At 48.3% G+C, this 22,673-nt stretch overlaps 1 long non-coding RNA gene across 1 annotated transcript in view; it reads left to right on the top strand.

Moving 5' to 3' along the window:
* Positions 1–3,815: 3,815 nt before the first annotated feature.
* Positions 3,816–22,673, top strand: part of LOC131810357 (uncharacterized) — a 29,814-nt gene continuing 10,956 nt past the window's right edge. The window contains exons 1-2 of the long non-coding RNA XR_009345556.1: positions 3,816–3,897; positions 9,172–9,826. This is a non-coding gene — a long non-coding RNA (uncharacterized LOC131810357). The remainder of the gene's footprint in view (positions 3,898–9,171; positions 9,827–22,673) is intronic.

Below are 22,673 nucleotides of genomic sequence, written 5' to 3' on the forward strand. Positions count from 1 at the left end.
CCAGAGGAGAGAGGGGAGAGAGGACTGGAGTGTCCCATCATCCACCTCTTGTAACCATTCTGCAGATGAGGGTGCTGAAGTGACTTCTGTTAAGTCACTCCTCAGGGAAGTTGCAGAGGGAGGCGGCACAACTGAGGGGCACAGACAGCCTGAGAAATGGGGACAGTATAGGAGGGAGAGAAGTTTTCTTCATATGCAAACCTCTATAGTTGTCTGGAACTTACGTTTTCCAAGAACAAATCTTCAGCTGCTTCCTAAAGACTCAGAATAGGAGTCATATTAAATATGATCACAGCAAATTGATTTGCCCCCCAAATGGGGAAAGGATTTATACATTCTTTGTGTGGCACTATCCATAGGACAGGATCTTTGTCTGGCTTACCCTCCAACATATCTCTAGATGCTAGCACAATTCCTGGGACAAATTTATTGGAGGGAAGAGACCTTACTTTGAGAAATTACTGTATGCCTAGATCTATGCTAAGGGTTAAGAGGAATAAAAAAGAAGAGGTAGATACTATCTATTCTCTCCATCTTTTGATTTGGTCACAAAAAATCTGCTACTAACCAGCTTTGTGACCAAAGGCAAGTTATTCAACCCCTCTGAGCCTGTTTCCTTCCCTTTCTTCCTTCAGAAAACAAGGATAATAACAGTACTCACTTCATTGAATTATTGTGGTCTTGAATGAAATTAAGTATTTAAAGCAATAGACATGTCATAGACTTGCTCAATAAATTATAATTGATAATTCTATCAGTGTAAAATATTGGCTATCCAGAATTTGAATTATTTTTGGCAGCTGAACTTTCCTAGTAGCCCTGACTTTGGTCTACTAAGTTCCATTTAGCCAATTTGTATGAAAAGCTCTCTAGGATACTAAAATCTTCCCTGTCTTATAAGACCTTTGTTGAATTGAATCAGCATTATGATGGGCTCATGCAGTTTAATGAATGGAGGAGATGCGTAAGATTGATTGCCCATTCCCTATATGGTCCCAGATTGCCTGTACCTTTTGTTTTGTTTTTCATAGGTTTGTTGGCCTCCTCTGTTGATGACAGATTGTCTTCTCTGACTTCTTATACTTGTCAGTTTGCCAACTGCTAGGGAGAAATGCTTTCCTCTGATTTGCTGTGGGCTTGGAAGCTAAATAACCAGCCCCATTAGAAGTGTGAGTAAACCAAGAGCCTACAGGCTTCGAATGAGGATCTGAAAGGCTGTATCTTTTATTGCAAACCTTTGTATCCCCTTTTTTGACTTCTCAGAGATTTACTAATTCTTCGCCTGTTCTCATTATTGAGAGCGCACTGCACAGACCTGGAAGTTCTTGGCATATGTAGGCACTCGATAAAATCTATCAACTAAATGAAGGAGCAAGAAAACATAGCCCCATAGGTATAATGTACTGTAAACCTAGGGAGTCTGTGTGAAAGGAAAGGATGAGGTGAGAGAGCATGGAGGAAAGTGAATTTGAGGTTACACTGAGGCATGTTGGAAGAGACAAGTTGAGCTAAGTCTTTTAAGAAGGGGAAGATGGTGGGTGATGATAAAGCTGGTATCATGCAAAGGTATAGAAAAGAGGAGGAGTGGATAGTCCCCTGTCCCTGCTTGCTCCTTAGGCTTGTTTCCCCCAGGATAATCTGATCAAGATGTTTGTAAAGTATCCATCCATCTATCCATCCATCCATTCCCAAGTTCACTAAGCATCCACTGTGCTTGGTTCCTTCCCAGGTGCAGGGGGTAGGAAGAGAAATACGAGATGGTTCTTCTATTGAGAAGTGCTCTTTGTAACTTGAGTAAAAAACAAACAAAACCAACAAAACAAGGAAGAGCTGATGTTATAGTCTTGAGTCTTTGTCTACCTGGATGAGGACGGCCAACATTCGCAGCAACATCTAGAGTGGTATTTGACCAAAAACTGGATACCACAGCCTAGCCAAAATTAACCATCCCTGGAGCAAACCGGATCTATTGGCAAAAGCCCTTCACAGCAAAATACATTATTGCTTACAAAGCATTCATGGCCACATATGATCCTCAGAACATGTTTGCCAAGAGGGGTGGCAGCTTCTTTATTTTACAGATGAGGACTTGAGGCTCAGAGATAAGGATGTTGGGTTGATACAAGACAGAAGATTCCAGCCTAAGCTGTTTGATTAATTCTGTGTTCTCACTATGTCACTTCCTACAGCTGGGCACATGGTGCCTCTCCCTCAAGGTCCCTGCTGGTCTTCTCTCTTACAGGACATCAGACAGACTTGCACAAATTGGCTAAGTAAGTGGCATGGTTTTCATTTTTCCATTCTCGCATCGAAGTGCTAACCAGGCCTGACCCTGCTTACCTTCTGAAATCAGGTGAGACTGGGTGTGTTCACAGTGGTATGGCTGTAGACCATTTCTCAGTTCTAAATGCGCCCTTCTGGGGCATGCCCCCGGTGTGTAATACAAGTGTATGTGTTTGAGTGGGCATGAGCGTATGTGGCCTCCCAGCCCAGCTAGGCCCGCTACTCTCAATACAAGGAGGCTCCAGCACTTTTCCTACCACAAGACCTGGGGTGTAGTCGTTGGAGCTGGCCCACGTCTGGCTGAGTACTGTGTAGGCCTTGTCAATCCCTCCTGCTCTGATGGCAGGTAAGCCCACCCCTGTTTTCTGAGCTTGAATCATGTTCCACACTTCAAGCAGCAGTAGAACTGGCCTTTTGTTTTGGCCTCTGTCCTGAGCCTCTTTCTGGAGGTCTGGTGGACAGACCCTGCTGCTTGGTGGCATCTGTAGGCTTTGGAAAGGGCAGGCCACTCTCTTGCCAGGACCCATAGGACTCCTAGCCCTGTCACCTTGGATACCCCATGTGATGGAGCAAATTTTGATTGGAGGGGAAAACAGGAGGGAAATATGAAGTCTTCAGAGGCAAAGGCATTTGCCCTAGCACCTCTCCTTTTACTCTGTTTCGGGAACTGGTCTTGTTTTAGGGGATGAGCGGCTCCCCCCCCCCCCCCCCCCCCCCCCGCCAAGTTCCAATCATATTTGCAAATACTGCCAGAGTCCTAAGATTCTCCCATCCAGACACTTGTACAGTAGGCTACCTCATGAAAGGGGAGTGCAGGGATACAACTGAGCCCAGACCTCTCTGACTTCAAAATGGCCCTGAGGGGAAGACAAAAGATGAATGAAGAACTTTCTGAAGAGGGGTTACCCGGGGACAGTATGCATTCTGCCTTCTAGTTTCTGAAGTTCTGGCTGTTAGCTGGCCATGAAACTTTGTTCTGTGTGTCCAAGAGAACAGAAATGGATCTTGGCATGGAGACAGGTTTCACTTTCGTGTTGGAAAGAACTTGTCCCCAGTCAGAGCCCTGCAAGGGGAAAGGTACTAAGCGTTGCCTTGGGAGACTGAGCGCTCCACCCAGGAAGGTGTTCATAGGCTGGACAGCTCCCTGATGGGAACCTGCCCCAAAGGATTTCTGGATTTAGTGGAAAACTGAACTAGGTGTCCTGATGTGTCTCTTGACTCAGGTTCTCCAGCGAGGCAGGTCTTCCTTAAAGTGTCAGGTCCAGAAGAAGGATGCCGAAAAGGCAGGACCAGATGACTCTCTCTACCCACCTCCCCCCACCCCCGGGGGCCTACCCTTGAGTGGCAGCAGCTCCAGAGAGACCCCTGCCTCTCTCTTCGGTCCCCTAGCCTGGGAAAGGGCTCGGGACCCCGGGATGGCGAGGTCGCCCATTGGCTGCGAGGCGCCATGTGAACGATGTTGGTTGGTTGGCGGGAGGGAGGAGGAGGCGGTTTCCCGGGTAACGGAGGGGAAGGAGCGGCTGCAGCGGCGGCGGCCCCGGCTGAGGAGCGCTGGCCGGAGCGTGGTGCGAGACCGGCTGGAGGCGGCAGCGCCGCGAAGCCGCGTGGGCGCAGGTAGGAGCCCCCAGTGCCGCTTTCCAGGCCGGGGCTGGGCCAGACTACTCCGCTCCAGAAGTGGCCGGGGGAAAGTTTGCCGTTCAATGGGACGAGAGGGGAGGAGAGGACTTGGGGATGCTCTGTGTTGGGCTCCGGGGCCGGCCAGGGCGGGGACTGCGGGTGGGGAGAGGGTAGGCTCCGCACCCACCCGCGCAGGGACCACACCTCCGCTCGCGGACCCTGGCGAGGGCCGGTGCCTCCCCGGCCGGCCGCGGTGGCCGCAGCACAGAGACCCTGCGGGCGGGCGCATAGCGACCCGCGCACGCCGACGGCCGGCGGGCCCTTGTTCAGAGACGAGCTGGGAAAGTCTTCCCTGGCGAATGAGGGCTGGGTGCGCATCGCGGGGCTGCGAGGCGGTGCTGCTGGCTCCCGGGGCTCACTTTCCCCGCCTCGGCTATGCCACACACGTCCCCAGCCAGAGTGGGTGTGCGTCCCCCTGGGGGTGCGTGCCTGAGGCTGGGTGGGTCTCCTTGTGCGTGTTCCTGTGTTTCTGGGTGTCTTCTGTTTGTGTGTCTGTGCGTGATTGTATCTCTGGGTTATCCTCACGTCTGGGTCCTCGTGTGTTTGCTGTTGGCGTGGGTGTCTGTGCACGCCCTCTCCGGGGGCTTGTGTTTGATTATCTCTGTCGATTCTTCTGCCAGCATTTCCATGTATTTTCGGTTTGTGTGTGTATTTCTTCTCTGTATGCTCGTCTGTGTGTCTATCAGTGTGTGGGTATGCGCGCGTGTTTTCTGTCTGTGCCTCTCTTTTCCAGCCACCTCTGTCTCTGAATGTAGGTCTGGTACCTGTTTGCGTGTGACCCTCTCTGGGGGGGATGTGCACCCCGGTGTTTGATCTCAGCTTAGGTAGGTATCTGGGCGTGCGGGTGGATGTGTGTGCCTCTAAGTCTGCGTGTGTGCATGTCTGAATCTCTGCGAGTGTCTACTACGCTTCTCTCAGTCTGTGTCTGAGTCTCTTTGCTGTGTCTATAAGCGTGTGTGTGTGTGTGTGTGTGTGTGTGTGTGTGTGTGTAGGTGGATCCGAGCCAGGGGCAACGAGGCCGGGCCTCGCATCTCCCTGGCATTCTCTCTCCCACGCTCGCTCGGGGTAGCCGCAGGCGGAGGGGCGAGGGCAAGGGCGCGGGCGGGGAGGGGGCGCCCGAGTGCCGGGAGCCTTGGCGCCTCCCGGGTGTGCGCTCCGCTGAGCCGGCTCCTTTCTTGCGGGCTAAGGGACCCTGGCGGCGGCAGCAGCAGCCCGCGCCGCCCAGCTGGGGCCCTAGTGACTTATTTTTGTGTGTGATCCTTTCTTTTCTTCAGGGAAGAGGCGGGAGCACGCTCCGCTCGCTTGCCGTGCGCAAATAAAGGCGGGGGTTGGTGGCTGGGTCAGCTCTCGTCGCCGGCTTAGCAGAAGCGGCCGGCTCGGGTGGATGCCCTTTGGGAGCAAAAAAGCCCCCAGATCAAAAACCCAGCCTGGAAACCACCATGCCTCCTTGGCTGTCTTTCTTACATTTTATGTAACTTATTTATTGATTGATTAATGAAAGGCTACGTTTCCAAGAAGCTCCTCATTTCCCCTATTGGCACCGAAGACTAATTAAAAATGCTGTGTTAGTGATGAGTGTTAATTAGACCATTGGAAAGACGGAAGCGCCCTTGTTTCAGAAGCTTAACTCCAGTTATGATACGAAACAGGTCAGGCTTCCCATTCTCATCAGCACCCCAACTCGCCCCGCCCCCAGCCTTTAATCCAGGTTTAAAACCAGTTTCCCCAGACTTGGAACCACCTGGAGGAGGGAGGTTTGGTAGGACAGGGGTAGCTAGAGAAGGAGAGAGAGGTGAGGAGAAGGCCAAAGAGGCTTTGCCAAATTTTAAAAACTTCGGAGAATTTAAGAAGGATGTTTCACAAAAACATATAAAATGGGCTGTCGATTCTAACACCTAGAGAGGAGGAAGAAATACATTCTACCTGTGCTGGCCTGGCCTGTGACTTGTCTAGCACCTGGAATCCCTGACTGGCATTTATCAAGAACAGAGTTTTATTGCAAGAAGGAACCTCAGTGGGCCTCTTGGAAGGACGCCTCTACATCTGAGACTAGATCCTTTTCTGGATCCCCATATTCTGGACTCTACCTTCAAATCAGTCTTTAATTTTTTTTTTTTTTTTTTTTCACTTGGGGATTACCCAGAAAGCAGGAAGAGATTTGAGCAGATGTGGAATGGGAAGTTGGAGAGTTTTTGGAGATGGTATTCAGTCCAGGCAGGAGGAAGCCCCGGCAGTGTGTTCAGAATGTCTTCAGTATGACTAGATTTGTCTTCTGGACTTCAAGGGGCATTGCCCTCCATGCCCCATTCCCCATCTTACAGTGCAATTGGGTCCAGCCTTCTCTCGTTCCCCCTTCTCTTAGAGCTGCTCCTGGCCGACTTCGGGCACAGAGGGAAGCTAGTGGCATGTTGCTGCATTTAGGGATCATTCCAGCAAACATGTTGACTTTCCAACAATCTGGTTAAATGGTCTCTTCGTCCCACCTTTCAGGTTTTGTTTGTTTTTTAACTCAAGTGTGTTTAAACTTCCTGAGATTTCTATGGGCAGTGAGAAAACAGCTTCTGCATCAGGACTTGCTTCAGTGAAGCCTGCCCTCCCCACTCAAGAAACAGATTGGATACTAGCTAAGAGGAGCATCCTTTCTTCTCCCCTTTTTTGCTTCCTCTGTATACTCCTCCCTTCACCCCCATCATCCCCAGCACCAGAACAGTAATGGCCCCAGAACGGGAAGAGACTTGCTCCCAGAAAAAAAACCAAGAAAACAAAAACCAAAAGGCTCCCAAGAGGTGTTGAGCATCCTCTCACTCCCTGCTGATGGGGAGGGACTTCTGTGGCGAGGACGTCTGTCCCCATGTGCACTTGGGATGTGTTTACCGGCTGGCATGATGGGATATGACAGGGTCTCACCCGGGAGAGAGCTAGGGCCTGGTGCAGAGTGCAGAGCTGTTCTCCTATGTGGAAGGAGCCCAGAGCTGCGAATGAAGCAGTCCCTCTAGAGAAGGCCCTTCCAAGTAGGAGACCCTTTGGCACCTGTTCTTTTTCTTTTATTATTATTCATGAGGAGAGCTAGGAGCTATAAAAACTGTGGACTCTGGATTTAGGCTGCTTGTGAAAAGCCACATAGCAGTGATCCGGCCACAGCGGCATGGATATGAGCAAGGACTCTGAAAGTCAGACCTGGGTTCAAATTTCAGCCTTAGAGTTTACTGACAGTGTGACCTGAGCCAACTTACTTGATCTTCCTTATCGTCGCTTGTCCCACCTCTAACACAGGCTATGAATCCCTAACTGAAGCAAGATCGCTGGCAACCAGTTCTGGGTAGAGATTTGTTGAATGAATGAGTGTGTAAAACAGCCGACAGGGTGTGGCCAACAGGTGTTCACGCTCCATCACCCCCTCCGTGTCAGTAGGTGATCCCTCTTCCCACTCTGTGTGTGTCACTGTTATCCCCACTTTACAGATGAGAACACTGAGGCTCAGAGAAGTTAAGTGACTTGCTCAAGGTCATACCATCAGTTAAGCTGCAGGGGTTCAGACCTAGATCTGAGCCTCCTAGTGTGAGGTCTTAGTCTAGATTCAGAAAACGGTATAATTTGAAGTCAGTTTGCCTGAGTTTATTTGCATTGGGATCTGGAATGATGAAGAATGGATCTGAGTTTTCACCTTTGTCAGGGATCCCATGAGGGGACTTTGGAAGTGAAGTGGTGGTGGTGGGCAACCAAAGGGCGCCTGTTTCTCTGGAAGCTCTGCTATCACCTGGGCTAGCAGTGGTCTTCACCCATGCTGTCTTTTTGTTTTTGTTTTAAACTTTTTTTTATTTATTTGGGTGGGGGGAGAGGAGCGTACAAGTGGGGGAGGAGCAGAGGGAGAGGGAAAAGCACACATCGCATGTATGTGAGGAAAAGTGCTCATCGTATGCTTAACTGACTGAGCCACCGAGGCACCCTTCATGCTGCCTGGCATGTCAGTGCCGTTGGCTAGAGGAGGTGCCCCTCTTCTGGACATTCTGCTCTCATTGATTCTTGCCAAATTCAGAACATTTGTGACTTGGGAATTCGTGTGCCAGAATCTGCTCTGGCTGAGTGTTTTCTGCGGTTTGGGACAAGCCTTCAACCTCTCCGCCACTTCTCTCCCCAAGAGAAGCATTTCCCGTCTTCCTCCTCACAAGCCCTTTGTGGCCGAGTCTCTTGTCCCCGTTTTAACCTGCTTTGGCACTGAGCCGTGGTGCGGAAGCCCCTTTGTGACGGGGGTGGGGTGGCTTCGGCCTCCTTCCAAAGTGGCCACCGGTCAGGACAGCTGCAAGGGATGGTCTGAGGGCTTCTGTCTCGTGCCCGCTGCGGCCGGATCTGCCCACAGCTCTCCCGGAGGCTGGCGCGGCCTGAATTGTAGAATGGCCAGGGAGTTGATTAGAAACGCTGGCAAGAGCTAGTGCCTTTTCTCGATGGGCTGCCCCCCCACCTTTTTTTCTTTTCTTTCCTGGTGCTGCTGGTTCTATGTATGGGAAGAGGCATTCATAATTTATGTATCGGTACCTCTTCGTGGGAATTCTCAGATACGTGCCCCACCTCTCGGCTGCGTCCACGGAAGGGCACACCCCGTGTGAAATGTTTTTCTGGGTGGGGAGGTCCCTCCTCTCTCCTCCCTCCCTGTCCCTTCGAGCTGCTGTGACGTCAGCAGGGAGGTGACTGGGTGCTTGCTCTGCCTGCGGGTTCCCAGTCAGGGAAGGCAGCTCGTAGCACACCCTGCCTTTCAGCCCACAGCTGGTCCAGGCTGCTCTTTTGCATCTCCCCCGCGGCCCCCGGTGTCTCGCCTGCCACACGCTGCCTCCGCAGCTGTAACTGGGGGGGGGGGGGGGGTCACGGAAACGTTGGTGCCTGTTTGCTTCCCAGACCATTGCTTCCCTGTCTCATCATACCTGGGCGCCTTCTTCCTGGGATGATGGTGGACCCCACATGGGTTTGAAAGATCCCCCCTTTCTGGCTCTGGGGTGCTTATTTCAAGAACAGGGACCTCCCCATGCCCCTCACCAGGAGGAGCGGGGAACCCATGAGGCCCCCCGGTTGCTTGCCCATGGAGGTGCTGGGAGGACTGAGGGGCTTGGAGGAAGATCGCTGGCTGCTGCTTGGTTGGGGCTCCGGCTGGTGGGTGAGACAGCTCATCCCTGAGTTGTCCCCCAGAGCCACAGCTGACTGTTGAACGTTGTCTCCTAGGTATGGGTCTCGCTCAGTGAAGGAAGACGACAGCCTGGGAGGGGAGCCACCTCTGGGATGAACGCCTGCAGGACCCGTGAGGGGCGGCTTCTGGCGCAGAGCTTGTGGTGATTTATGGGAGTCCGGGGCTGCCGGAGAGGGATGTGGATGCCATCAGCGCGGTGGATTAAATGCCCATTTACATTGTTATTGACATATAAATTATCAGTGCCAAGGAGACAGCGAGGGGAAGGATTTCAGGGGCAGTAATGGGGCACGTGCCCCAGGATATGGACTTGTCTTTGCCCAAATTTGTCCTCCGGGCTCTCAAGAAGCCAGTCTTGGAACTGAAGTAAAGCCCCAATTCCCCGCTCTCGCCATGCCGGCAGCAGCCGCCCTCATCACTAGGGCAGTGATGGCGAGTGAGGTCCCCGAGTGGATTTTAAGAAGTCAGGAAGACCTTTGAAGGGGGAGCGTGGAGTTCCTTGGCTGGAGAGGGCCGTGTCTGGCGGCGTGCATGCATCCCCTTTGCCTGGCTTGTTCTCTTGCTCCGTGGATTTGGAAGCCTCGCTGAAGGAGAGAGGGATTTTATTCCTGGGAGATGGAACCGGTCTCCGAGTCCAGCCAACAGCAAAAGAGAAAGCTGGTGACCCATGGACTGGAAGATCAGAAGAGGGTAAGTGGCAGAACTTGGTCGCCTGGCTTAGGGTGCTGGAATTGCTAAGCAGGATTCAGAGAACCCAGGTGGTGGTCAGGACAGGACACTGTTGTCCTCATTACGTGTGCTCCGTCTTCCTCTGGTGAAGCAGGTTGGTGTGGTGGCTTCTGCTTTGCCAGGTCCTAGTCCTGGGCTTGGAGTGGGCAGGGGGACAGAGGAAGGAGACCTTTAATCCCGGGAGCCAGAAAGTCAAAGATTTTTAAGCTTTAGCTCCGGAGTTAACAAAGGGTGTTGTGTTTCCGGAGTCAAATCTGAGCTTCTTTGCCCTGAAGTCCTCTTTGGGATTCACACACTCTTAGCACCTTTTGGAAATGGTGCTCACGACAGCAGTGGTTTTGTTTGAGTTATCCTCTGTGTGGTCTGCTGGCTCTTGTGTTTACAGATCAAAAACATATCCTACTCCAGTCTTTGGCCCCATCTGTGAGAATGTCACAGCCATTTAAAAAGGCCTGTTGAGTGTAGGTCATTTGCTGTCATTGGTCTGAAAGCCGCCGTCACCCAGGACCTGTGTCTACCAGTTAAAGTTCAACTTGTCTTTTAGAAGCCGGGCACATTCAGGAGTAGCACTGAGTGGCTGGCTATCTAGAAAGGAAGCGGGAGCTGTGTCTCCCCGCTCCCGAGGGGAATTGCTAGGACCAGGACATGGCAGGGGTTAAACCCAGCTCAAGCGGAGCCAGGATCTGTGTTAATCTGAAAATATTTCTGATATTTCATGTTGTGGATGGTAGAAAAACTTCTGGTGTCCTCTCAATGTGGAGTGGGGTATTTCTTCTCCTTCTGTGTTCCAAAGATCATTTCTTCCCGGTGTAAAACCCACAAGGAGGTGAAAACTAGCCTTACAGCTTTTCCCTGTATTTTAGATGGCTCTGTGTGCACACATGTGCATGTGAGTGAGTGAAAAGGCTTTGTATGGGGTTTGGATCTGACTTTCGAAGGATAAAAAGAAATGGAAACAAATTACATTCTCTAAACATAGAGACTGACTCCATTCCTGAAGAAAAAATATTCCACTCCCGAAACTACACTTGCCATAATGCAGGAAGAATACTCACTATCTTGGGCACCTAGATAAGTCAATTTGTTTTGTGGTGTTTGACTTACTCAATGTATAACCTACTAGGTCTGTCTGCTCCTATTTCTGCAGGAGATTTCTGAGAGGAGGGAAACTGATCATTGTGATTGGGACCAGGGATTGAGTGCATTTTACTAAGGGTTAGTCAAGTTTGGTATTCAGACACTTGGTAGAGGAACATTTGGGACCTCTGACACTGTAGAAAATTTTAATTGGGCTGGTACACCAAGATAATATGCAATTATGACGGCCTCTCCTGGCTAGGTGTAGATGTCTGCATTTCCCATCTGTTCTTGGCTCTGGCTGTGTTGGGTCCACATGTACTATGGAGCCTCTGGAAGTAGAATATAACCCCAAGCGAGGCTCTGCGGCAGCTGGGGTAACATCAATTGGTCATGCTCAGCTGACATTCATTTTAACTTGAACTCTAGCCGTCATGGCGATTATTAAATTTATAATGATATATGTACGATCCATTTTAATGACTCTCCATGCTTGAGCGAACTCTCACTTGTGCTGGCAAAATAAGGCTTAATAGAGTATTACATTTCATCTCCTACTGCATTTTCCAGGCTGTGGTCGAAACTTCGCTTAGGAGGACTGAGATTGTTTTTCCCGGTAGGCATCGTGATCCTGTTCTGTGTTGCTCAAGTACAGTTTTACTTGAGTATGGTTTCTGGGCTTCTAGAAATACTGCCGGCACAGCAGCTTCTGTTGGTGTTTACATGTGTGTGTTTGTGGGTAAACGCACACCCCATTTGCGTCAAGTGTGAAGCTAAACAAGCCGCTGAAACTGCGAATTGGCGGGGTTTTGGCTCACGTATCTTGGGTGAGCTGAGCGCTCCTCTTCAGGGGGGATTGGCTGCAAAATCCAACAAAGGCACAATCACGGCATCTGCTGGGGAGCTGGGAAGCCTCCACCAGCATGCTTAAGTTACCAAGCGTTCATTGGCACCAGACCCTTGTGGCAGTGCTGTCAGTCTGTGTGTGTGTGTGTGTGTGTGTGTGTACGTGCTCCTGGATGGAGGACAATTGTGCATAGCTACGGAAACAAGGCAGAGGGAGAGTGGCTGGCTTCAGTTTTGGTGTATTTCCTACTGTCCTGAGCAGCAAAATCCACTTCTCCAGGGTTTGGTTGGTTTCGTGCATCTCACCATAGCTTGGCCCTTATTTGGGGTTTCATAGAGTCGGAGTGGCTAGTTCTGGGCTCCTCGGGGTGGTATCTGCCTGTGCTTTCTGTGGTAAAGATTGCCATGAGTGGTTGAACCCAGAAAGTTGGGTTCAGATGTCAGTTGTGTTGCGTCCTAACTGTGCACCTCCGGGAAAGCTGCTTAACCTCTCTGATCTTCAGATTCTACATTTTTAACAGAGGATGCTAGTATTTAATTACAGGGTTCTTAAGATTAAATGAAATAAAGTGGGTGAGGAATTTGGCACTTGGTAATTATTTAAGAAATATTCTGTATATTCTTGGGACAGTTTGCAAAGTGGGATTTTTTCCTTCTCCTTTTGTTCTTAGAGCGCTGCATGTAATTTTGTTTTAAATCTTAAAAAAAAAAAACCCTCAAGTAATACATACTCATTACACACTCAAACATTACAGAAGAATACAGAATGCAAATTTCTCTTCTCTCTCATTCTACCCAGCACTGCTATTAACAGTTTTGTATATATCACTCCTGACTAGTTTTCATTTGTTTCTTAGTAAAAATGGAATTGCACTGTACATATTTTCAAGAGACTTGCTTTTTTCATTTAATATTCTGTAGATATCTGCCTGAGTCATTATATACACACCTTCCCCATGCCTTTTAATGAGTTATAGAATGTGCCAAAAATTATTTAATTAATCCCTTAGAGATGCGCATTTAAGATGTTTCCAGGTTTTTGTTTTTGTTCTGCATTTTTTTTTTTTGGTATTAAAAAATTCTTTTATTCATCCTTTCAACAGGTATAATAAGTGCCTTCCATGTGTCAAGCACCATCCTAGGCACTAGGCATAAACTAGACAGATAAGACCTCTGACCTGGCTCAGAACCTTATGTTTTAGACCAGCATGTTCCCATATAACTTCCTGCAATGATGGAAATGTTCTATTCCGGCACCATACAAAGTAGTAGCCTCTAGTCATCGCTGGCCACGGATCAATTGAGATGTGGCTAGTGTGACTGAGGACCTTAATTTTAAATCTCGTTTAGTTTATTTAAATTGAAATAAACACTTGTGACTAGCAGCTACCGTGTTGGGGGGTGAGTGCCTCTCTAAACACTAAGCCACAGGCATTACTGAACGTCATTTATTTGTGGACAATGGCTTATGCTCTAAAGAAAATAAATAGGGCGTGGTGGCATAAGGGGTGGAGGGAGGGGCACATTTCATACTTATAATCGTGTTTTTAATTTCCTTTTTAGTAGAGGTAGTACTTGCATCCAGTGAATTGCATGCTTCTTAAGGTCACAGGTTGGTGAAGTTTTTATACGTCTTACACACCTGCGTAGCTACTGTACAGATTGAGATGGAGATAATTCCTTGCTCCCGCGAGGCTCGATTTGGCTGATGTAGGGGATGCCTCCCTGAGAGACCTCAGTGAGAAGAAGCAGCTGGTCATGGGGAGGTCAGATGGCAGATCGGAGGTGTGCGGGCACCCATGCTCACCCCGTCACTGAGATGGCTGCCCTTCGGAGCTCCCCCGCCAGGTGACTTCTCCTGGCACCACTTACAGACAGTAGGTCTCATGTGTCCCCAGCACTTGTCAAATTTAAATTCTGTGCTGAAGTCAGGAAAATCCTAGAGAGGCGCGGGGCTGCAAATTGCTGCGGAGAGGAAGTCGGTGAGGTGAGTATTGTTCGGTGCTTTAAGAACCCACTTAGCCAGCATAGATGGGAGAAGTAAAATTTCCCTGACAGATACCTATTGATCAGTCCAGGGAATGACTCTTTGATTGATTTTTTTCTACTCCTCCTTAGAAGTTTGTCCTTCACAGACGGAGCTTTCCCACAGAGGCTGAACATGGTGAAGTAAGAATTGTTCAGGGGGGTTTTAAGATACTTGATGACTGAGCGGTGACAAAGATGGTTTAGCGTGAATCCTCCTGACTGTCAGCTTCTCGGCATGAAAGCCTCCTGGAGACAGTTTTAAAAAAAATTGACTTTGGAGAGGGTGAACTCAGGCTTAGCGTAATTAAAATCTCTGAGGTTGGCGGAACTGCTCTGGATTGCCGAATCCAGCTCTGCAAAGGGGAATTTGTTATCCCACTGCCCTATCCGTTTTTCCTCTTTGTTTTTATTCATGGGACCCCCAGCTTTGCTGTCACCTGTGGTGGCACCTCAGAGTCATTTGATCTTCCGATCCCCCCACCCCCGCCCCGGGTCCACTACTTTGCCATGCCGGCATCAGCTGCCCTTGCTTCTGTGTAGCCGTGTATGAGGCAGCTGTCTCTTTTCTCTGCTCTTACTGCTGAGTTTCAGATCCGGGAATTCTTGCCTGGTTGGTGGCACAGCCTCCTGGCTGGCTCTCTTCTTTCCAGCTCCCTTTGGTCCATCCTCTCCTCCTGGCCGGATTACTCTTCCCAGAATCCAGTTATTATCACCTAGTTGAAGTTTTCCCACGGTGTTGTTATAAGACACGGTCCCTAGCTCCTGGTCCTTAAGGCTGCACGCAGCTTCTGGGGTGTAACAGATGAAAGCTTGAAACTCACCGGAGTCTCGTTGAGCTCCGCTTCAAACCTGCACAAGTTCTGTGACCTCCCTGGGCTGTGTCCCCCCGCGGTATTTATTCCTAGGTTGTAAGGTGCTTAGCACTGTGCCTGGCACGTGGGAAGTGATCCGTGACTGGGGACTGCCGTAGTCGCCCACTGTCTCTGAGCCGGTCTTCTTGCCAAACACTGGTTGCTGTTCCATGAGCAACTGGTACATTTTCCCCCACCCCTGAGTCTTTGCCTATGCATTGTGTCCACCTGGAGGGCGCTCCCTCGAGATCCCTCACCTGTCCTCTGTGAAGAATGGATCCTCTTCCTGTTTCCATGCCTTGCCCAAGTGCTGCCAGGGTAATGGGACACTGAGTTTTCTTCACGGGCCCAGGCGTTTCTTTATATGTCACATCCGTGCCCCAGATTGTTGTCTCACTGATAAAGGAGAGACAGCCTTATCCCTCTCTCCATCCCCTGGCATGCAGTAGGCCCCAATAGAGATTGGATGAATATTGTCGCTTTGAGATTCCTCTTACTCTTCCCAGGTGGCTGGCTTGATGTGTCCACTCTTCTAGAAAGAGGAACAAGAAATAAGATTCAAGGGGATCGTTGGGAGTTCTGTGCGGTGATTGATTTAGGGAGGCTAGATGGGGCCTGGTGAGTGGAATAGCGGAAGGGGGGGGGGTCTGCTGAAGCAATGTTGTAAAGGAAGAGGCAGGAGAGTTTGGGTTCGTGGCTAGACCAGTCGCCAGATAAACGGAGAGGGATGAGTCTAAGATGTTGTTAAGCTTTTGCACCTCGATGGCTGGATAGGTCTTGCAGGGGTTGGAAGTCTTGACACCTTGACTTGATTTGTGCCAGTGGGAGTAAGCAGTTGTTTATTTTCAAACAAAGAAGGAAATCAAGACACATTTGAAGCCCATTTTCCCAGGCACTAGATGTGACTAGCTGTAGTGAGTTTTTCAGAAAGGGTTAAGAAATTAGATTAAAAGGCTAAGGAAAGAGAAAGTAACATATTGAACAACTGCTTTGTGCCCAAGAGTGTACTTTTATCTCATTTAGATATTTATAGAGATATTATCAACCCATTTTACAGATACAAAAGCTGGCACTAAGGGCTTCTTCAAGGATCCGCAGCTTATTTTGTCTGCTAGACACCTGCATCTCATTGCCATTTCACCTAGTCATTGGGATTGCATCTCTAAACTTTTTAAACCAGATTGTACTTGAAAACTAGTTTCTTCCAACTTCCTTGTAGTCATATACATGTGTAGACATGGACACACACACACACACACACACACACCCCACAGCCGGACTGGCCTTTGTGACATCTTACAGGTGTTTGCTCATTTGGGAATTATGTCCCGATTCTTCATCAGATCAGCGCTACAAGCCACGCCCTCCCCAAGATGTGTCATAGGCAGTTGTGGGGCTGAGCAGCCGCAGGGGAATTCTCCTCTGCCCTAGTGACCCCAGTGAGCTCTGAGATGCTGATGGTTTGGGGGGAGGTGGTGAGTGCTTTCCTCACTGAGCTGAAATGCTTCTTCCTCGGCCTGGGCCACGGTGCTGCTGCTGCCCCTACGGAGCCTGAGGTTGCAGCAATTACAAGTTGATCTACCTTCTGACAGCGCCCTCCTGGTGGTCCTGGCCATCCTCCTGGCTTGAATGGAGGAGGTGGTAACAGAGTGCTTGGAGGATGGACACTACAGACCGACCACAGCACATTTCACGTGTCACTGAAGAAGGATGGAGAGACTATAGCCAGATGTAATTCAATTCAGAAAGTTCTGAGGCCCTATTCAGGTACAGGAGAAGAGGGGTTAGGAAAGGGGTCAGGCCAATGCCCCACTTTCATTTCAATGGAAAGAAGGTGAGACAATACAAGACCAGTCCTGATCATTCATTCCTTCATTGACCCCATATGTATTATTTATTATTATTGAGTACTTACTATATGCTCGTCTGCCATAGTGTGGAGCCCTGGGGTCCTAATGAGGAACTTAGATACTGTTCCTAATCTCTTGGCACTTTCATGTCTTGGAGGAGTCAGTTCAGCCAGCAGTGCTGTAACATTAGGGAAGTGTCTGGTTTGGCAAGGTCAGGGGAGGCTTCCGTCCAGGTGGGGGGGAATCAAGCTCTGTCTCTCTAGGACCTCGCAAGAGACAGACTGGAGGGAAGACTCCGTAAGGAACTCCCAGGATGGACTGAATTGTGCCCTCCCAACCCCAAATTCGCATGTGAAGCCCTACCCTCCTGATGTGACTGTGTTTGGAGACAGGGCTATGACTGGTGTCCTCGTAAGAAGAGGAAGAGACACCAATGATGTACGTGCACAAGGGAAAGTCCATGTGAGACCATAGCAAAGAGGCAGCTGTCTGCAAGCCAAGCAGAGGCTCCAGGAGGAGCTACACCTGCTAATACCTTGATCTTGGACTTAAAGCCTCCAGATCTCTGAGAAAATAAATTTCTGTTTAAGCTACCCAGTTAGTGGTATTTTGTTATGGTTGCCCTAGCAAAGAAATACCCCAGTGCATAGTGAGAGAGAGAGTTTGGGCCAAAGGTCTATTGTCTGCAACAGCCCTGACCGTAGGCTCTCTGAGGACAGGTATTAGATCTGTCCCCTAGTATCTAACACTCTGCCCCATGCTGGTGCCGATTTTGTAAATATTTGTTTAGTGAACAAGTGCTTGAGGGAAAAGGATGAGGAAGCAGAATGGAGAGATGGGACAGCCCATGCGAACAGTTGGAATTTTGTCCTGGAGGCATTGAGAAATCACTGCAGGCTTCAGAATTAGGGACGGAGCCCAGGCGGTGCTTGGGAAGATTCTGGAATAAACTGGGGCAGATCTGAAGGAGTGAGGGTGGCCGTGTAGGTGAGAGAGCCCAGGATCAAAGAGTGCCGTTAGGAAGCCACAGTAGTGATGTAGGCAGGCACCTGGTGATAAACTTCTACTCCGGGGCTGAGACAAAGGGAAGGGAAAAATGAACACAGATACAAGGGGATAGAATTGCAAGAATTGAATTTGGCCAGCAACTGGTTCTGGTTGACTCCTGTCCTGTCCATACACCATTTGGATGTGGCTAAGCTGTTTAACTATAGGTGACATGAATTCCAGGTGTAGAGCCTCTGCTCTGTGTCTGGTAGAGTGGTGTCCGGTAGCCCAGGGGCGCTTTGGATTGTGACTCTCTAATGCACCCTGGACACGCTGTAATCTCCTGCCACCATCATAACACAGCAGAGGATGCCATCCCTACTGATGGCTGAGGGAAACGAGACATGAACAGGCAAAGCCACCTGCTCAAGGTCACACACCAGCCTAGGGCAAAGATCTCCTGTGCCCTCCCCCGCTCCAATTGAGGGTCCTCTTCTCCCAACTTAGGATCACTTTCCAAGTGGAAAAAACTCACCTTCTTCAATCAGCAGAAACGAATGCTGATGTTCTCTTATTTTTGCTTAATTTTCAATCGGAAAAAAGACTTGGTATTTTTTAAAGTTAATTTTTAAAATGCTGGAAACGTTAGGTTATTTATTTATTTATTTGGAACTTTAGGCACTGAAAGTTGAACGGTAATTCAGGCACCTTCTAGGTGGCTATTGTCTTTTATTGGAAAGATTCACATAGCCAGCTTTCTAGCTGGTACCCTCTGTGGGTCTCTGGGGTTTGCACATTTGTGAAAGCCCTTTTACTTACCTGATCTCTTTAAACTTCACTTTTTCCTGTTGGTCTCTACTGTTTCCCATTCATTCCTTTCTTAAACTTTCTAAAGTCTGGTTTTAAACGGGGTCGGGGGGGGGGGGGAGAGTGACAACGTTACCTAGGTTGTTTGGTATTTGTTAATAACACACAACCTTGAGACCTGATTACTTTGGATAATGGACTTATCCTTTTAGCCTGTGCTGCTTCATCTTGAAAATTAAGGTGATAATAATAAAACCTTTGGTGAGGATTATGAGATATAATATACTCGAAGTATTTAACGCAGTGCTTAGCACACATTTAAGTATTAAATGATAGCTATTCTCATTCTTCTCATATGTTTCTCTTTGCTCATTTAGCAAAACCCTTTAAGTGGCCTATTTGGGGAATAAAATGAAGGATGAGGGAGGATGGGTGACTGCTGCTAGTTCATTTGAGTTTACTTTTTTGGTTAACTGAGGATCACATAACATTCCTTCTGGTTTAAACTTCTATTACTGCACATCTTTGTAAAAGAAAGTCTGCTTTTCTGCTTTAGAGTACAGTGAAGACATTGAAATCTTCCCTTTGTAGCAGTCTGAGGAGCTACCTTGACCTCATCATTCCACACATTAAATGACAGTTTATAGGAATCTGGCATATGGGAATTGGGTAAAACCTTTGTGTGAATGCAAAACCTCCTGCAAATTGCATTTTTACTTGAATATATTTTGTGAATTTCATTTATTACACTTTGTGGCATCCTCTAAAACCTCAGCCCCAGGGAAAAAAGATCTGGTTACGTAGAGGTGAGTTCCAATTAATCAAGGTTTTGCAAATCCTGTCCTAGTTTGCTTTGCTCCTGAAGTGTAGATCAGATCCTTCCATTCCTGCAGTTGGAATCACAATAATGACATCTCTGACTCCCATCCTCAGGGCATTAATTTTTAATCTTCCTTCTCTTTGGGATAATTAGAGAGAGGGCTGTGGGGGTTGGGAAGAGAAAGGGGACGCAATGGCGATGGCAAAGAAGGAGTGGATGTATGTATAATGTAGCCTCTTCCAAGTAGGGGAAGGAGCAACTGAAGCTTTGTGTGTGCATTCCCAGTTTGCTTGATGGGGGGGGCGCGGCAGGGAGCAGAGGCAAGGATCAGGATGGGGGCAGGTGGCTGATGAGGCCAGAGCAGGGCTGTTCCTGACATGGGGTCACTTGGGGAATGAGCAGAGCGGTGTAACCGTATATATTAGAAAGGGAGTTCAAGAAGTACATTTGGGTGTATGTGGCTATTTCTCCCTAGGCTAGGCTGAGTAACTATAGACAGTTACTCAAAGCCTTATCCATTGCCTACACCCACACTCCCTTGAGCCTCTGGGATCACAGTGGGACTTGAGGGGCAGTAATCAACATCTCAATTACAACTGGCAGGGCCTTATGTCTTTTATCTCTTGAGAAGTTCTCACAGAAGGACCACTCTGGCCATCTGGGGACAAAGTACCTTTGTGTTCAGCATCCAGGTTTTTGCTAGGAGTGGGGCTCCTCTAGCAGCCCCCATGCCCACTAAAGGGTAGATTGCAGATGAGAAACTCCCTTGGAGTAAGTGATTCTAAGTTAAAGTTAAACTATTTCTCTCTTTTTCACCGATATAATTAAAATGCAATAAGCAAAAATCCTTACTGACATGGAAGAATCTTAATGGAAGCTAAAAAGTATAACGAAGAATTGTAGTTCTTATTAATCTTATAAATCTTCTGCATCTCACTTGTGTAATCCTGCATTGAATCAATTGCATGAAGTCTTTCTTCTTCCCTAACCACTCAGTTTCATGTTTATTTCTAGATTCTTACCACCTACTACATTGTTTGGCACATGGTAGTTGATCAGTAAATATTTGTGGAATGAATGAATAAATGAGGGGGAATCAACATCCTGAATGCATCGAGGGGGCAGGTATAAAGGGAAAGTGGGGGCTGTCCTTTTGACTCTCTGTTGGACTCCGTGACAAAGAGCACAGCGTGTTAGAAAGGAGAAGGCTTTCGTTGTCTTTGGTTTTGTGATGGGAGCAAGAGCGTCTGGAAGGACTGCTTCGATGCAAATCTCCCACATTTGTGCATCTTTAAATGTGTATGGGGTTTTTAAACTGTGAGGACCCAGTTTTATTATTGTGAACTATTATCCACCTCCACTACCCCCCAACAGAGATGTGCCTTTTTCCTTTGAGTTTCCATGGGGTCTATGGTGACGGGTGACCTGGAAGGTCACTTCACTGATGTCTGCCTGAAATGCTCACTTAGGGGTGAGATTAGAGGCAAGGACAGTGGTTCATGTGCACCCAGATAGGGATGTACTGAATACATCAGTGCAAAATATGTCCTTACATATTGCAGCACAATGGGACAAATTAGGAGAAGGAGTAATGGGGAGTTCAGGAGGGAGACATATCCCGTTGAAACCCGTGGGATTTTCTAAAATGGAGACTGATGATCGAGTCATTGACTAGAAATACCTGGGCCTACCTAAGGCCCCCCCCCCCCTTTTTCCCACAAGAAATGGTGTGAACTGGTAGGTTTATGGTGTTATTCTTTCAGGTGATTCTTGTAGAGCAATGGGATGATATTCAAGAGGAACAGCTTTGTGCAAGAGACGCTGGCTAAGGTTTGTCCTTGAATGCAGCTGGGGTGGTTTGATCCTCGTGTGACCCAGTGACCTCACTGATCAAAGTTGCCACCATTGGACTGCATGCCCCTTATTGTGGATTGGATGATTATTCTACAAATAGTCATTTCCCTCCTTATGAGAAGAGGGTGCTTTCTTGCCCCACCGATGTTGGACGTGGCCAGTGACCTGCTTGACTAGTGGAGTGTGGATGGACATTCAGTGTTCCAGCTTCAAGCGTAGGCCTTGAGAGACATAACTTGTTTCCATTGGCCCTTCTGGGAGTTTCTGACGTTCCTGTGAGAAGAACAGGAACTGTTCTTCAGCTGCTGCCATTCCATCTTGGGCCTCAGAAGCACATGAACAGACCCGAGGCAGAGCTGCCATAAAAAACATGCAGACCTGTGAGGGAGAAATCAATACTTACTTCTGTACACCACGGAGATTTTGTTGTTGTTGTTGTTTGTTATGCAGCAAAACTGACTGACACACCCTGGAATCACATAGACCTTTCCTGGGCAAAGTGTGTGGTCATGTGTGATGGTTAGTAATTACCTCAATGGATAAAATACAATAATAAAATTGACAAAAAATAATTAGGTGCAGGGTTTGTTAAAGTTTGCTCCTAGAACCTTTGTGTGAGAATTACCTGAACAAGCAGCTCTGATCCATACACACCAAATTAGAATATCTGGGGTTAGAGCCCAGGAAGCTGCATTTAAAAAATGTATTCCAGTGACAAAATGGGCACTGAAGTTCAAGAACTGCTCTCACAAATGGATTAAAACCGGTGACCACCTCCATTAACACCAAAACCAGACTCTGCAGGAATGGATTGGAGGAAAAGGATTTTTAAGTAATTGCATGGGCTTTCACTTAAGTTCCTTTCAGGGGAAAAAAAAAAGCATTTTATTGCCTCTTGTTAGTAGAAAGGATACATTTGCTTAGGAATCCAGAGAAACTTCAAGAACCAGTTCAGGAAGGGCAGAAAATAAGGGAACTCCAGGTCCTGGCCAATCCTTCCTTTTGGCTGTCTTGTCACCTCTCTGCCTCTCTTGGTACATCCATTCTTTCTCTTCTTCCTGACACCATTCCTCCATTGCTCTCCATAGTTTCTCTTGCTTTCCTCTTAACTTCAAGACAGACCCTCATCACCTCTACCCAACATCACAACCTATTCTTTCGATATCACTGTCCACTGAGAACTTTGTCATGTTCCTTAGTTCAGAGTCATGAGAACATCTTATCAGCCCATCTCAACTTGTCCAGTGTAGAAGCAAGCCCAGAGAGGTAGAGGTAGATCTACCTCTGGATTGGCTACTCATGAGTCCTGTGCCTGTTTCTGGGCCAATCAGCTATAGCTTTGGTGAGGCAGGGTCACATGGTACATAGCCACGGAGGGTGGAGGGATAGGTGATGGTTCATATCTCTGTGCTCTTGGATAGAATTTGACAGAGGAGGCTGGAGAGGAGCAGGCACTTTCTGGGGTGGACAGTCAGGGGCATGATGGAATCATCTGTTGAGTGTTGGTCTTTCTGACTGGATTGTCCTTGCTTTCACAAAGCTCAGAGCCCAACAGAATAACCAGACATTAAGTGAATAGTGAAGCAAATATCTATGTAGGTCTTGAAGTTGACAAATGAGATATACCAGGGAAGATGGAGCTTTCCATGGTGGAAACGGGAAGCCAGATGGTGCAGTGGAAAGAATTT

The sequence above is a fragment of the Mustela lutreola genome, chromosome 1, assembly GCF_030435805.1.
Source record: "Mustela lutreola isolate mMusLut2 chromosome 1, mMusLut2.pri, whole genome shotgun sequence".
In the NCBI taxonomy this organism is placed as follows: Eukaryota; Metazoa; Chordata; class Mammalia; order Carnivora; family Mustelidae; genus Mustela; species Mustela lutreola.